This window comes from Aquarana catesbeiana, linkage group LG05 (assembly GCF_042186555.1).
Source record: "Aquarana catesbeiana isolate 2022-GZ linkage group LG05, ASM4218655v1, whole genome shotgun sequence".
Taxonomy (NCBI): Eukaryota; Metazoa; Chordata; class Amphibia; order Anura; family Ranidae; genus Aquarana; species Aquarana catesbeiana.
The window spans coordinates 534,254,726-534,267,631 of record NC_133328.1 but is presented as its reverse complement, the minus strand read 5'-3'; the positions used below and the strand labels follow the sequence as shown (position 1 = coordinate 534,267,631).

The window sequence follows — 12,906 nt, the reverse complement described above, 5'->3', positions numbered from 1 at the left end:
TTTCAACGTTCCAGAACAAGATTAGTTAAATGTAACAAACTACTACTAGTTCCACCATGACCTGGACAGCTGAGAACCTTCAGACGATCTTCTTGTGGACGCAGGCAAGCATCCCCTGTATCTATCAAGCACAATAACAGCATTGATAGCAGAGAAGTTTCTTCACAAGAGTTCAGCATTCCTCCCACCCCAGCACAGCGACTACTCCCAAGAAACATTCCCCAACTTTACCTGAAGGCACTAGAGTGGCCCCTGATGTGTCCTTGCGGCTCCCCTCACTGGCTGAAGAGCTCACAACTCCGGTTGCGGTGCAGCCTTGCTGCTCTTCTAATCCCCACTCCACAGTGATGACACACACTAACCCCAACCATCTGTTGAAACACGTCCCGCAGCACTCAGCACAGTCCAATGGCTGGATGTCTCCTGTAACAGGCAGAGGAGGGGAAGAGGAGACACCAGGCTGCAGGTCTGCACACTCTTCCCCAAGTAACCTGAGAATTGGAGAGGGGAGCGCTATAAAAAGGCTGCCAGTGGGAGGAGGTGCTGAGTGTGTGTGCTGGGAAGGTAGAGAGGGTGTGATCACATCTGATGACCACTTGTGTGCATTCCCACTGCAGAGCCCCCTGACATCCCCGGGGACCACCAGGACCCTCATTTCACACCATCCTTCTTCTATGGGATCGGGGACCATCTGGGATCAGTGCCCCAGGACTGACAGCAGTGCATGTTTATAGTTTTCTTTTTCATGTTTATTAATTGCAAGGTGTATGTTTATATATGTATATTGTATACGGAAAGGTAGGTATATGCTTATATTTTCTGTTTAATATTTTTATACAGAAAGTTGTAACTTTATATTTTCTTTTAAATATTTGTATACAGAAAGGTGTATGTTTATATTTACTTTTTTAATATTTGTATATAGTAAGGTGTTTCTATTTCAGACAGATTATATAAGCAGTGATTTCTCCATGCGATGTGAATGGATGGGGGGGGGGGGGGGTCGATGATTTGAAAGCCAGGAGCAGAGAAGAGCTGTGCGTACTGTTCAATGGGCTGAACTGTGAACTTGCATGCACCGGCCATGTGCTGTGACATGGAATCCCGCTGCTCCCTATTGTCTGCCTGCTCCCAGCACCATGTTCAAGCTGCAATAAAGAGCTGAATGTCCGCCGATCTCACATGGGCTCCATTCAATCTCTGCCTTTCAATCAATTTCAAGGTTTTTTTCTTTTTCTCTTTAAAGTGACAGTAGACTCTTGTTAAAAAATTTTCTAATAAAGTTTATATTCTTAACATAAAAAAAGTCTCCTCTGTTGCTCTCAGCCTCCTCCAAATGTATTTATTACAGGTACTTATATAGCCCTGACAATTTACGCAGCACTTTACATATTTAACCATGGTTTCAGAGTAACTTGGTTTGAGAGCGTTTTGCAAGACAAGCAAAATTTTTAAATACATTTTGACTTGATATACAAGCGATGTCTTGATATACAAGTAGCGTCATGTCACAAAAAGATTATAGCAATGTGACCAGGTTGTGTAACCATAAAATGTCCATCCACAAATGGAAGCCTCCACAAGGGGATTAGAAGCAAAATCCAGCAGGAGCTACAGAGTATAAAAGAGAAGAGAGGCGCCTCTAAGTGTAGCAATATGGTTACATTTAATGAAGGTACAACATTTAGCAACATATTGCTACACTTAGAGGTGCCTCTCTTCTCTTTTATACTCTGTAGCTCCTGCTGGATTTTGCTTCTAATCCCCTTGTGGAGTCTTCCATTTGTGGATGGACATTTTATGGTTACACAACCTGGTCACATTGCTATAATCTTTTTATATGGATTATAAACTGAAGGACCTATGAATAAATGATTGTGGAAGGAATCATATGAGTTTCCATGATTTCTTATGGGGAAATTTGCTTTGATATATAAGTGTTTTGGATTACAAGCATGTTTCTGGAACGAATTATGCTCGCAATCCAAGGTTTTACTGTATATTGTACATTCACATCACTCCCAGCCAGGACAAGGTCATCTAAAGTCCAGGGCGAACATGCCAATTTGTGCCCCCCCCCCACCCGAGATGTATGAGCATAATGTGTCAGAACCCCCCCCCCCCCCAAAAAAAAAACAAATCAAGCACTAATCTGCATGCATACCCCCTATGCATAAATTCCCCCTCCTCCCTGTACAATTTCACCACCCCTGCTCAAATCCCCCCTCTCAGCACAAATCTTTTTTCACCCAGGTCAAATTCTCTCTCTCCCCCATATGCCCCTATCACAATCCCCCCTCCCTCAAAGAAAAAAAATCCCCCTCCTGGCACAAATCCTCTGCCTCTCAAATTCCCTTCTGAGCACAAATCCTCTTCTCCCTACTCCAAATCCTCTTCCACCATTCACTTCATAATACAAATTTCCCCTCCTAGAACATTTCTAACCTCCTGCCACCCCCCAAAATTCCACCTTCAAACACAAATCCCCTCCCCCCAGTCTCCTCATGGTGCCCTCCCACCTCACATGATTCCACAGTCAGTTCCCAGGGCAGTTGCCCGTCCTGCCAACCTTTGTCCTGGTCCCTGCCCTCAAGGAGCTTACAATCTAAGGTCCCTAACTCACATTCATACATATTAGGGCCAATTTAGACAGGGGCCAATTAAACGTATCAGCATGTCTTTAGAGTGTGGGAGGAAACCTGAGTACCCAGAGGAAACCCAAGCAGGTACAGGGAGAACATGCAAACTCCAGGCAGGTTGTGCTGTGGTTGGAACCAAGGACCCTAGTGCTGCCAGGTAAGTGCTAACGAGTGCACTGTGCTTCCTCCAAAGCTACCAATTCCCTTTTTTTTGTTTGCTGCTGCAATCTGACTTCCTGTTAGAGGGTGGCTACATTTGCTCTCAGTAGGCCCCCGTGCTTAGGAAAGTAGCCACCCTCTTATGTTCACTCCTGATATGGACTATGGAATTTGTAGTGTACATAGAGCAGTACACATTCCCACAACAAACATGAACTGCTCATTAAAAAAACAAACAGAAGTGAGGGGTAAAGGAGAGGTTCGGGAGCCCATGGGGCACCTTACAAGGAAGCAGGGGGAAAATACAGTAAGAAATTATTTAAAGGAGAAGTATGGCCAAACCTTTTTTGGCCAATAGGAGTGTAGTTTGTTTCTGCTTCTGCTAAAGCCCACTGTCTACCGACATCACTAAGTGGGTTCAAGTTCTGAAAGGATCCCAACCATATGGCTGGGATCATCCTAGAAGCCTGGACCAGCAGCTGGCTCAGCCTCTCAGTGACGCGGTGGTTGTAGTGTATAGGGGGGTCTGAGGGTCACAGCTGCAACTGGGATTGGTGCTGCAGCCATCTGGGTGGGTATGATTATTTTTTTTTTTTTTAGATTATCGAACTTCTCCTCCTTTAATGAAAAATAGATTATAAGGCCATTAAATAGTGGATGTAAATGGATTACATTTGGAGAAAAAGGTTATTGTTATTGTCACTTTAAAATGAAATTCCAGCTTCATCTACTCTTAAATCTACCTCCTTCCCCCTCCTAACACCTCTGCTAACTAACTTGTGTAAGAAAGATCTGTATACTTACCTATTTTCAACCTGTTCCGGTGATCCGGCTCCCCTGTGTCAGCCAGAACAGCTGCAGGGGAGAGGAGGGAGGGCCAGGCAGATGAGCCATTGAAGCCTGTGGGTGATGTCACTGCTCCAGGCATACCCAGCTGTTGTCGGAACACTCTCTCCTCTGCCCTTTAGCTGACACTAGCTGACACAGGGGAGATCGCATGACTAGACTGGAATGGGCTGAAAATAGGCAAATATATACATCTTTGTTACACAGGTTAGTTAGCATGGGTGTTAAGAGGAGAGAGGGGACCGTTTTAAGGCTAGTTAGGATGAAGCTGGAATTCCACTTTAACTTCAACGTTCAGGCTCCATTTAGGATTTGTCTATACATCATTCTGATCCCAAGGTTTCAAACTGCTAGGCAGCACTAATAAAGATGTTGAGCTACAGACAAGAAGAGATGCAGAGGGGTTGATTTACTAAAGGCAACTCTGAAAGTGCAATTGCTCTAGAGCTTAGTAAATGATGTAAAGCTTTACTTTGCAAAGAATACCCAATCACATGCAAAGAAGATAAAAAAAAAAGCATTTTTGCTTGCACATGATTGGATGATGAAAGTCAGCAGAGCTTTTGCTCATTTACTAAGCTTTAGAGCAATTGCTCTTGCAGAGTGCAAGTGCAGTCAATTTGCAAATCAACACCAATATTTCTTCTTTTGATATGGCTTCAGGCTAGATTCACACTACAGCATTCTCTGAAAAGTGATCAAGGGTGGATCGCTTTTTCACAAAGTGGCTAACACGTACCACGTTACAATTTGATTGTGCAATATCCTTTAGGCTGGGTTCACACTATTGCAAATTGGATGTGGATTTCCCCACATCCAATTCGCATATCAGGAGATTGCGACCGGCTCTCTATTGAGCTGGTTCACACATCTCCGGAGCAGCTCCTGTGCGAATTGCACAGGAGTCCTGTGCGTCTTTTGGTCCTTTTCAGGTCCGAATTCAGCCCAAATTTCGTGCTGAAATTGGACCTGAAGTGGTGAATGGAGACGTACCGGACTCCTGCTGTGACCTGCTGCGTTCTCCAGTATGAACCCAGCCTTAAGCTCACCACAAACATTACAATGTGTTTTTACTATCCCCTTTAGATCTACCAACAAGTATCTAGTTAAAGAGTATGTCCGATTGCATACAAAATGTTTGGATACCCCAGGTAGGTCCCCATATTACATAGTTTTGGTAGATCTAAATTTAATTGTACAGAAATTGTACTGTCAGATTGTGACACCTACAGTATGGTCCAGCTTTGACCAATGTAACTATGTACATACCATACCTGGCCGATGCCCCTGGAAGCTGGATATCACCAAAATAGGCACTGCTACTCCAGTGATCTCCATTTGCTTCCGGATCCTATGCTAAGCAGCTGGCTTGATGTATTGTGAACACAGGAGGTGGGCTGATCAGCACTGACTCAATTCAGAGAATGCTTTGCATTTTCTGAATGAATGCAAAATGTTATCTGATTGGAAAAACTGGTGTGCATGACACCGCTCCACTTCCTCCAATCAGAGAACACTTTTGCATTCATTCATCAATAGGTGTTTTCTGTACTTGCTGAAAATGTTCTTGGCCTGAAAAGTGAAAAGTGATGTAGCCATCACATCTAAGGACTGATAAGCTGCAATATATTACATTTTTGTTTTTTGGATACAATTAATGGAAAAGTATAGGATTTTTGCATGCACTATAATTATTACACTCAGGACTGAAAATACACTTAGCATTGATAGACTACACTGACAGCCTAATTGCAATTTTCTAATACTGAGGTGAAGTAAGAGGACTTTGGAGATCAGGTCTTTGGATCAGCCTGTTATTTATGACAAGTTCACTTTTAGTCCAGGAGAATGTGGCTCACCCATAAGTATGAAGAGGAATGAGGAGGAGTCAGTGCGGATATTTTCAGGAAGTTGCACAGGATTGTACAGAGGAGATTGCTGGAATATGCAGAAAGATAAGTATTTACCATGGCACTCTGCACTCTGGAAAATCAATTAAAGCAGAACTCCAGGATCTGCTGCCCCCTCTGTTTTTTATTTTTTCTATTAAAAAATATCTATATATACTGTATGTGTATATGCAGTATATTTATATATACACACACACACCCATTTTCCTGCAGTCTTCCAGCCAGTCAGATGATGTCACAGCAGCTTTCTGTCCTTCCTCTAGCATTGCAAGGGGAAGTTGGTGACAGCACTGGAGCATGGAGAGGGTAGAAACTGAGTTCTGAGTTAACTGTTGCATGTATTTTTACCATATGTTTAATAAATTTGATATGCTTATTTCATGAGGCCAGTGCACTCTAGGTTTTCTCTCTAATATGAAATATTGTCAGACCAATCTTGTCTCCAAATATCACCCAAACTGTCCTCTCCGCTCCTCTCAAGTTCTCCTGCTCTCAGGCTCCCTTGTCTTCTCCTCCCATGCTCATCTCCAGGACTTCTACAGAGCCTCTCCCATCCTCTGGAACTCTCTACCTCAATCTGTCTGGCTATCTCCTACTCTGGCTGCCTTTAGGTGATCCCTGAAAACTCATCCCTTTTAGGGAAGCCTATCACCCTTCAACTAATCTTTTATCACTTCTATCAGCTCATCCCCCACAGTTACAACCTTTTGTATCACTTGCCTCATTCATTAGATTGTAAGCTCTTATAAGCAGGGCCCTCTTAACTCTGTTGTATTTTATTGTATTGTAACTGTACTATCTCCCTTTTATATTGTAAAGTGCTGCATAAACTGTTGTTACTATATAAATCCTGTATAATAATAACAGTTGTATATAAGCGTTACGTAGTTAAGAGCTCCATCCAGCAAGTTGACTTTTCTATTATTTACTAGGCTAAGCTAAATGTTGAAACTTTGCTATTTACAGAGTTCAATAGCTGATCAGATTGCACAAGCAGCTAAATGAGTCAGAGGGAAAAGAGGGACACCTTTCAGCATAAGGTAGGCAAAGGACACAGCTCTACCACACCCCCCTATTACACAAACCATAATGAATACATACGCAAAACATGATGCACTGCTAGTTTTTTACTGCAACTTTTCCTTTATACTAACTGTTAAAGAGAAAAATGCAATAATTTAGAAGCTGGATAGAACATTTAAGCTATGTGTAGACTTGTGTTTATGCTTCCGAGGCCTCTGAAAAGCAATCTGGGTTCAGATCACTATTGAGGCATTTGATAGGCAGTGAGGAAGCGATATATAGCCTCAGCCTGTTTTAACCCCACTGCCTTTGTAGCTTGAAAGGGGCACTAAAAACATAGCTCAACCTTGTATTTTTAACACTCCCATTCACAAGTCTAAATGAGCCCTTAGTGCAAAATAAGACTTTGAATATTTAAAGGGAAAGTATAATAGTTTGGGGGCAATTTTATCTGAATAAAACGTAAACATTTTTAAACTGATGCCCTTTATGTCTTTATGTTTTTACTGTTTATAAAAAATAAACTTGTAGTACGGGTTACACCTATGACAATGGTGTCACAGAGAAATGTTTATTTCATGTGTGGGATACAGTAATAACATACAATGTCATGTTGCTCCCCCACTGGAGCAAATTGGATCATGGCTTATTGGGGTTTTTTGCCTTCCACTGGATAAACTGTGGGTATAGGGTTCTGTATATGGAGGTTTTTTATTTATTCATTTTTTTTCTTTTGGTTGAACTACATTGACTTGTCTTTTTTCAACCTGATTAACTATGTCATAAAAAGCCACAGAAATTTCTGCTAATATTATTCTGTAATTGCATACAATGTTGTGTGGCATCCTCTTACTACTGATACATTTTATGAAATACTTTATTAAAATATCAAGTAAAAAATATGCATTACTAGCTCTGTTGTCCATTTTGATTAAATTAGAACTATTGGCAGTTTTTTCTTTTTTGCTGTTTGTGTCCCATTGTGACCATTTCCCTTCACTTCCTGTCCCATAGCCAACAGAGGAAGTGAGAGGAATTCCTTCCAAAGTAAGGGAATTCTTCTGTTGTCACCAAAACTAGTGTCCCCATTGGAAGATTCCCCTCTATTCTTATATTGGTGAAAACCCACTTTAACTTTCGATGATAAGGAAAAACAGGACGAATAGTGGGGACAAATCTTTATAATGAGGGAACACACAGTAATTAAACCTGACAGGTGTTCTAATCCTTCCCCAATCTATCCAAAACTAAAAAAAAATGTGCCTTTTGTTATTTTTAATGCTCTAATGCAGGCTAGTTAGAAGCTAACCTTACTGTTAGTGAGAACGTTTTTTGAAAGCTGAACTCCAGCACAAATAAATATGGTCTAAATATAATAGTAATGTGTATTGCTCCTTGAATCTTGGTGTGCTTTGTGTATTTCTTTCAGATCAGTTCAGTAATCCAGTGTGAAACTTTATCTCAGTTCAGGAATTTCCTGTAATAAAGACTGGGCACTGCTGCTCTCTCCTTGTGTGGGGTGACTGGTCTTGTCTCCGCCCACTCCTGTAGTTTTCTGCAGTGGGTGGATCTGCTGGACCCCTCCCACAGTGCCACTCTTTGCACAGTTTCTGTACAGTGCAGTGATGATGTCACTGCTACTTTTACAAAGTAATATCTGAGTTTACAAAGGTATTTTCTGTGCATAAAGTGGATTTATATCCTTTGTGGTTATTGAGGAGTACATTTGAATGCAGTTTTTTTATTGCCAGAGTTTAGCTTTAAACAGCAAAAGCTGTCAGCCCACCTTAGCTTTGGTTCTTAACTGGCTCTACAAGTTCCCCATAGAGCACATCTGAGCTCAGAGGGCACTTCTACTGTTCATAACCAATTCTTTAAAGCTGTTAGCAAAAAATAGCATTGATGTCTGTAAGTAATTTGGGGTATTTAAAAAAGATATTGTTAATGCTCAAAAACACTTTGCACAGTTAAAGGGTATTGTCAGTAAATCTGCCGACATCCAGGGTACTTGATTATATTTGAACCTGACCATAGTGAAATCCTGGCATTGATAAAGGGGTAAACACTGTAGGGAAGTTGGAGCATATTGGTCCTCTTAAAACTTATTACATACTCAAAATAGCAGGTTATTATTTCTAAACATCGCCCCCCCGAAAAGTAGATTTTCTTTTATTCCTTTATTGCTTTCCTTTCAACAGAAGCTAGAAGATACTAAATGGGATAAAATCCTAGGAACAAAGAACACGTAGGGAAAATGGGTGTGCTTTAGGAGCATATTAAATAAGGGTATTAGCCAGTGCATCCCAAAGGGTAATACATTTAAAAGATCTAATAAAAGCCCTGGGTGGCTTAACGCAAAAATCATAGGATGCATGAAGGTAAAAAACCTTTAGCCTTTAGAACCACTTTAAGCTTTGATAAAAAACTGGAAGCCGTTTGGCTTCTATGCAGAGCTGCACCAGATTTTGCACTCTCCAGTTTTAGTAAATCAACCCCAAAGCTTGCAATGCTAGTGTACTGCTTTGTCTAAAGCATTGTAAAGCATTTAGAGTGCACTAAGAAATGTTTAATTAGCCATGAAATTGGGATATCAGTTGTATGAAGCTTTTTTGGAAAACTTTTAACAGATGGGAGTAATGCCAAAAATATAGTCATGAGCATCATGGGCAGATTCCCTAAGTAATAAACAGTAGCACAGTTTACTGTTTGAAGTATGTATATACATATATGAATTGCTTGTCCTAAAAATCCAACCACCCCCTTACAGCAATACCAGGTCCCTGACCTCACTCTTCTCTATTGCAGTTAAAGCAATACACATGGTCCAGCCTCTGATTACATAATTAGTCAATGATAAGGCCATTCCTATGCTTCCTGATGTCATCAGACTCTGTGAGTTAGGCCTCATGCACACAGGATGCTAAAAATTTAACTTTTACATGCGTTTGTCATTTTTTTTTTCCAGTCTCTAAATTCTCCTTTATGTTAACCTACATCGCCATATGTTTATAGGCCTATTAGAAAAGGAGTGTTTAGAGACTGAAAAAACTCTGAACGAGATTCCAATTGCCAGAAGAAATTATTACATTTATAATCTGGCCGATGGAATGAATGAATGTCCAAATGCTTGGCACGCCTAAATGAAGTTTTAGGTGCGTTTGCTAAGCCATCCCCCCCCCCTCCCCAAAGAAGTCAAGGGGAGGAAAAAAAACATCCTGTGCAGGAGGCCTTAAAGCCTTAGTTCACTTTAAAAAAAATAAATAAATAAATGCACATCTTTTTTCAGGTAAAAAAAATGGGCATTTATTATTTTTTTTATTAGAAGCCTGTAAAGCATTGCTCCCGCAGTCAGCAGATCGTGGGTGCAATGTGAGGCTCCTTCAGACTGTCAGTGTAGCTGTCTGCCTGTAACTCATACGGACAGGCAGTTACAGAATGACAGGACAATTTAACCTCCCTGACGGTATTCTCGAGTGTGGCTCGGGGTGGATTTTCAGCACCAAAAGCGGTAACCCCCGAGCCACACTCGGGATCGCATCGCAGGATCCTGGTACAGCTTACTTACCTTGTGCCCAGGATCCTGCGATGTCTCCCCGCACTGTGTGTGAGCCGTCCTCCGCTCGATCTATCACGGAACTGAGCTCCATTCCCTGCGAGCTTTTCGACGCACGGGGACAGAGAACGGCGCCAAATTCAAAGTAAAACACACAATACATATACAGTATATTGTAATCTTACAGATTACATTACTGTATCAATTTATTTCACATCTCTTTTGTCCCTAGTGGTTTGTCCAGTGCCCTGCATGCAGTTTTATATTATAAATATTGTTCTTTCTCCGCCTGGAAACTGGAGATTGTCCATAGCAACTTAACCGTCCCTTTACATCAAAAGTGCTTTTAGACCAGCTAGAAAACAGCGATAATAAATTAGAATCACTTGCAGAATTGAGTGATAGTGATTTGTGGGGAAATTCGTCATCAAACACTGAAAGTAATGACAGCGACAATTCTGCAACTGAGCAAATTTCAGTGTTTTTGATTTGATTACATCATTAAATAATTTTTATTATTATTATATTATTATTTGTTATAATTATTTATAGTTATTTATTATATTATAATTTATGATTTCGTTTTTCAAACTTTATCATACCTGGGACGTCTACTAGACTCTTGTTTGGACAGATTTAAGTGAGCTATTCCTAAGAATTACAGGCCTACAATATAAAAGGCCAAATTTCCATGAAAAATAATTGTACCACTTTCAGCATCAAAAATCTAAAATAATCATACCGCCAGGGAGGTTAAGGAACTACCAAGAGGGTCATCAGCACCCTGGTAGTTAATTGAGAACTACAAGCCGTCAGCCGTAATAGTAGTAGTTGAAGTTCGCCCATTCACAGAACTCTGCTCCGCTCACATATTTTTTTAAAATTTTGACAGCGGGTGCAAGGAGAAGATCCCTGGTTTGCTGTCACAACGGGGACTCGGGGGGGGGGGGTGGGGTGGTGGTGGTGTTTAGGTGGGGGATGCACTACCGTTCAGTACTGTAGATTCTAAATTGCTTAAGTTGCTTAAAATTGTGGATTTAGAAAAAAAAGGAATATAGATCTGGATTAAATTGGTAATCCCATAAATTTGCCTGCAGTTCTGCTTCAACATATAGGAGTCAAGTGGCTGGCTCATCATAATAAACACAATTTTTGTCTCCTATTAATATATTTGCCTAATATTAATGCAGACACATACGAAATAAACTGCAGTGCGGCCATAGAATAAACTGCATATCTGAAATGTGAATACACAGCTTGTAAGTCAGCGCAATGTTCAGCAAACTGTAACATTCATGAAATATAAAAAGTCCTGGTCAGGGGTATACTATGGGACCATAGGATGCTTTGACTTACCCCATGTAAGCACGCCTGCCATTAGATGCTTATGGTACAGCTGCAGAGTCTTGGATGACGTAAAGGAAAGCTCCATCTGTTTTCTATAGTTCTAACACTGTGAAAATTACTAAATTACCCAAATCACTTTACTGTGAGACTTTAGTAAGCTGCAAAGATCATCCTAACTATATAATGTGACACAGCAGGGTCCCTGCCTGTACAAAATGCATCAAATCTTGTAATACACTTCTTCAATTAAAGTCAGGTATGTGTAAGAATTAGAGAAGAAAAAGGGAGGAAAAATGTATATAGACTGCATATAGACGGTAGAACAAAACTGATGTCAGAAAATAATTTTTGAAAAAGACAGAACCCCAACGTAAGTCCGGTACACGGGCTGAACTGGCTGCCTTTTCAGTCCATGTGTTTAGCTGTTTGTTCAACCGAAGCTTGTCTAAGGGTCTAACAACGGCTCTTTTTTATGGGCAACCATCAGCAAAGCGAGGATATCCTACGGAGGCAGAAGACATGAAAACATAAATAAAATGGCTGTGTTATTATCATAGCAGGATTCATATAGGGGTCTATTGATAAAAAAAATTGCATGGCTATACATCAAGGAAAACTGCATGTGATGTGTCATTTAGCCAGCATTTGCTCATTAGTTTAAGGGTTTCTTCTCACAATGTATAAAGCTGTGGCTGTTGTGCAAATGGGGCAAAAACAAATGTTCTTAAAGCGATTCTCCACTCTGGAAAAAAAAATTAAAAGTCAGCAGCTACAAATATTGTAGCTGTTTACTTTTAATAATAATACAACACTTACCTGTCCACTGATCCAGCACTCTCCTCACCTGGGCTAGTTCTTCACTAGCCTTCGGGTGTTCGGCTCTGGCATCTTAACTGTGGGCAGCCAGCTGCCCATTACTCACAACGCTTTGTCAATTTTTCCGCAGTCTTCTGGGACCTGTGATGTGTCCCAGAAGACTGCAGGGAGGGAGGGAAAGAGGAGAACTTCTGCTTTGGATTGCTTAGGCCAGGGGTCTCCAAACTCTAAACAAAGGGCCACTTTACTGGAGTAATAGTGTTCCATCATTGGTGTCAGTGGGCGGATGGTGCCCCATCTTTGTTGTCAGCGGCAGGAATTGTGCATAGTGATCACATGATCACCGGGTCCTGAGTACAGGGATCCGCAGTCCGCTGTGTCCAACACACACGCAGCATGCTCCTAAACCTGGTGCAGGCACATGACGTATAGGTACATGATTGTGCCTGCATGTGCCGACCTGTCGCAGTAAATGTACTGTGGCAGGTTGGCAAGTGGTTAAAAGAGAAGTGTTGGTTATAAACAAAATAACCATATAAACTCACCTAGGTGAATATAGCATTGGTCTAATGCTGGTTCTGTCCTGCTGCATCTAAGTCCAAGAACTGAACAA

General features: G+C 41.1%; 1 protein-coding gene across 2 annotated transcripts in view; it reads right to left on the bottom strand.

The window, feature by feature from the left end:
* SULF1 (sulfatase 1) overlaps positions 1-516 on the bottom strand; it is a 200,973-nt gene extending 200,457 nt beyond the window's left edge. The window contains exon 1 of one of the 2 annotated variants that reach the window (XM_073631777.1): positions 232-516. The gene's annotated coding sequence lies outside the window, so the exon portion shown is untranslated. The remainder of the gene's footprint in view (positions 1-231) is intronic. The other variant, XM_073631779.1, reaches the window with a different exon arrangement.
* Between the last annotated feature and the right edge of the window lie 12,390 nt (positions 517-12,906).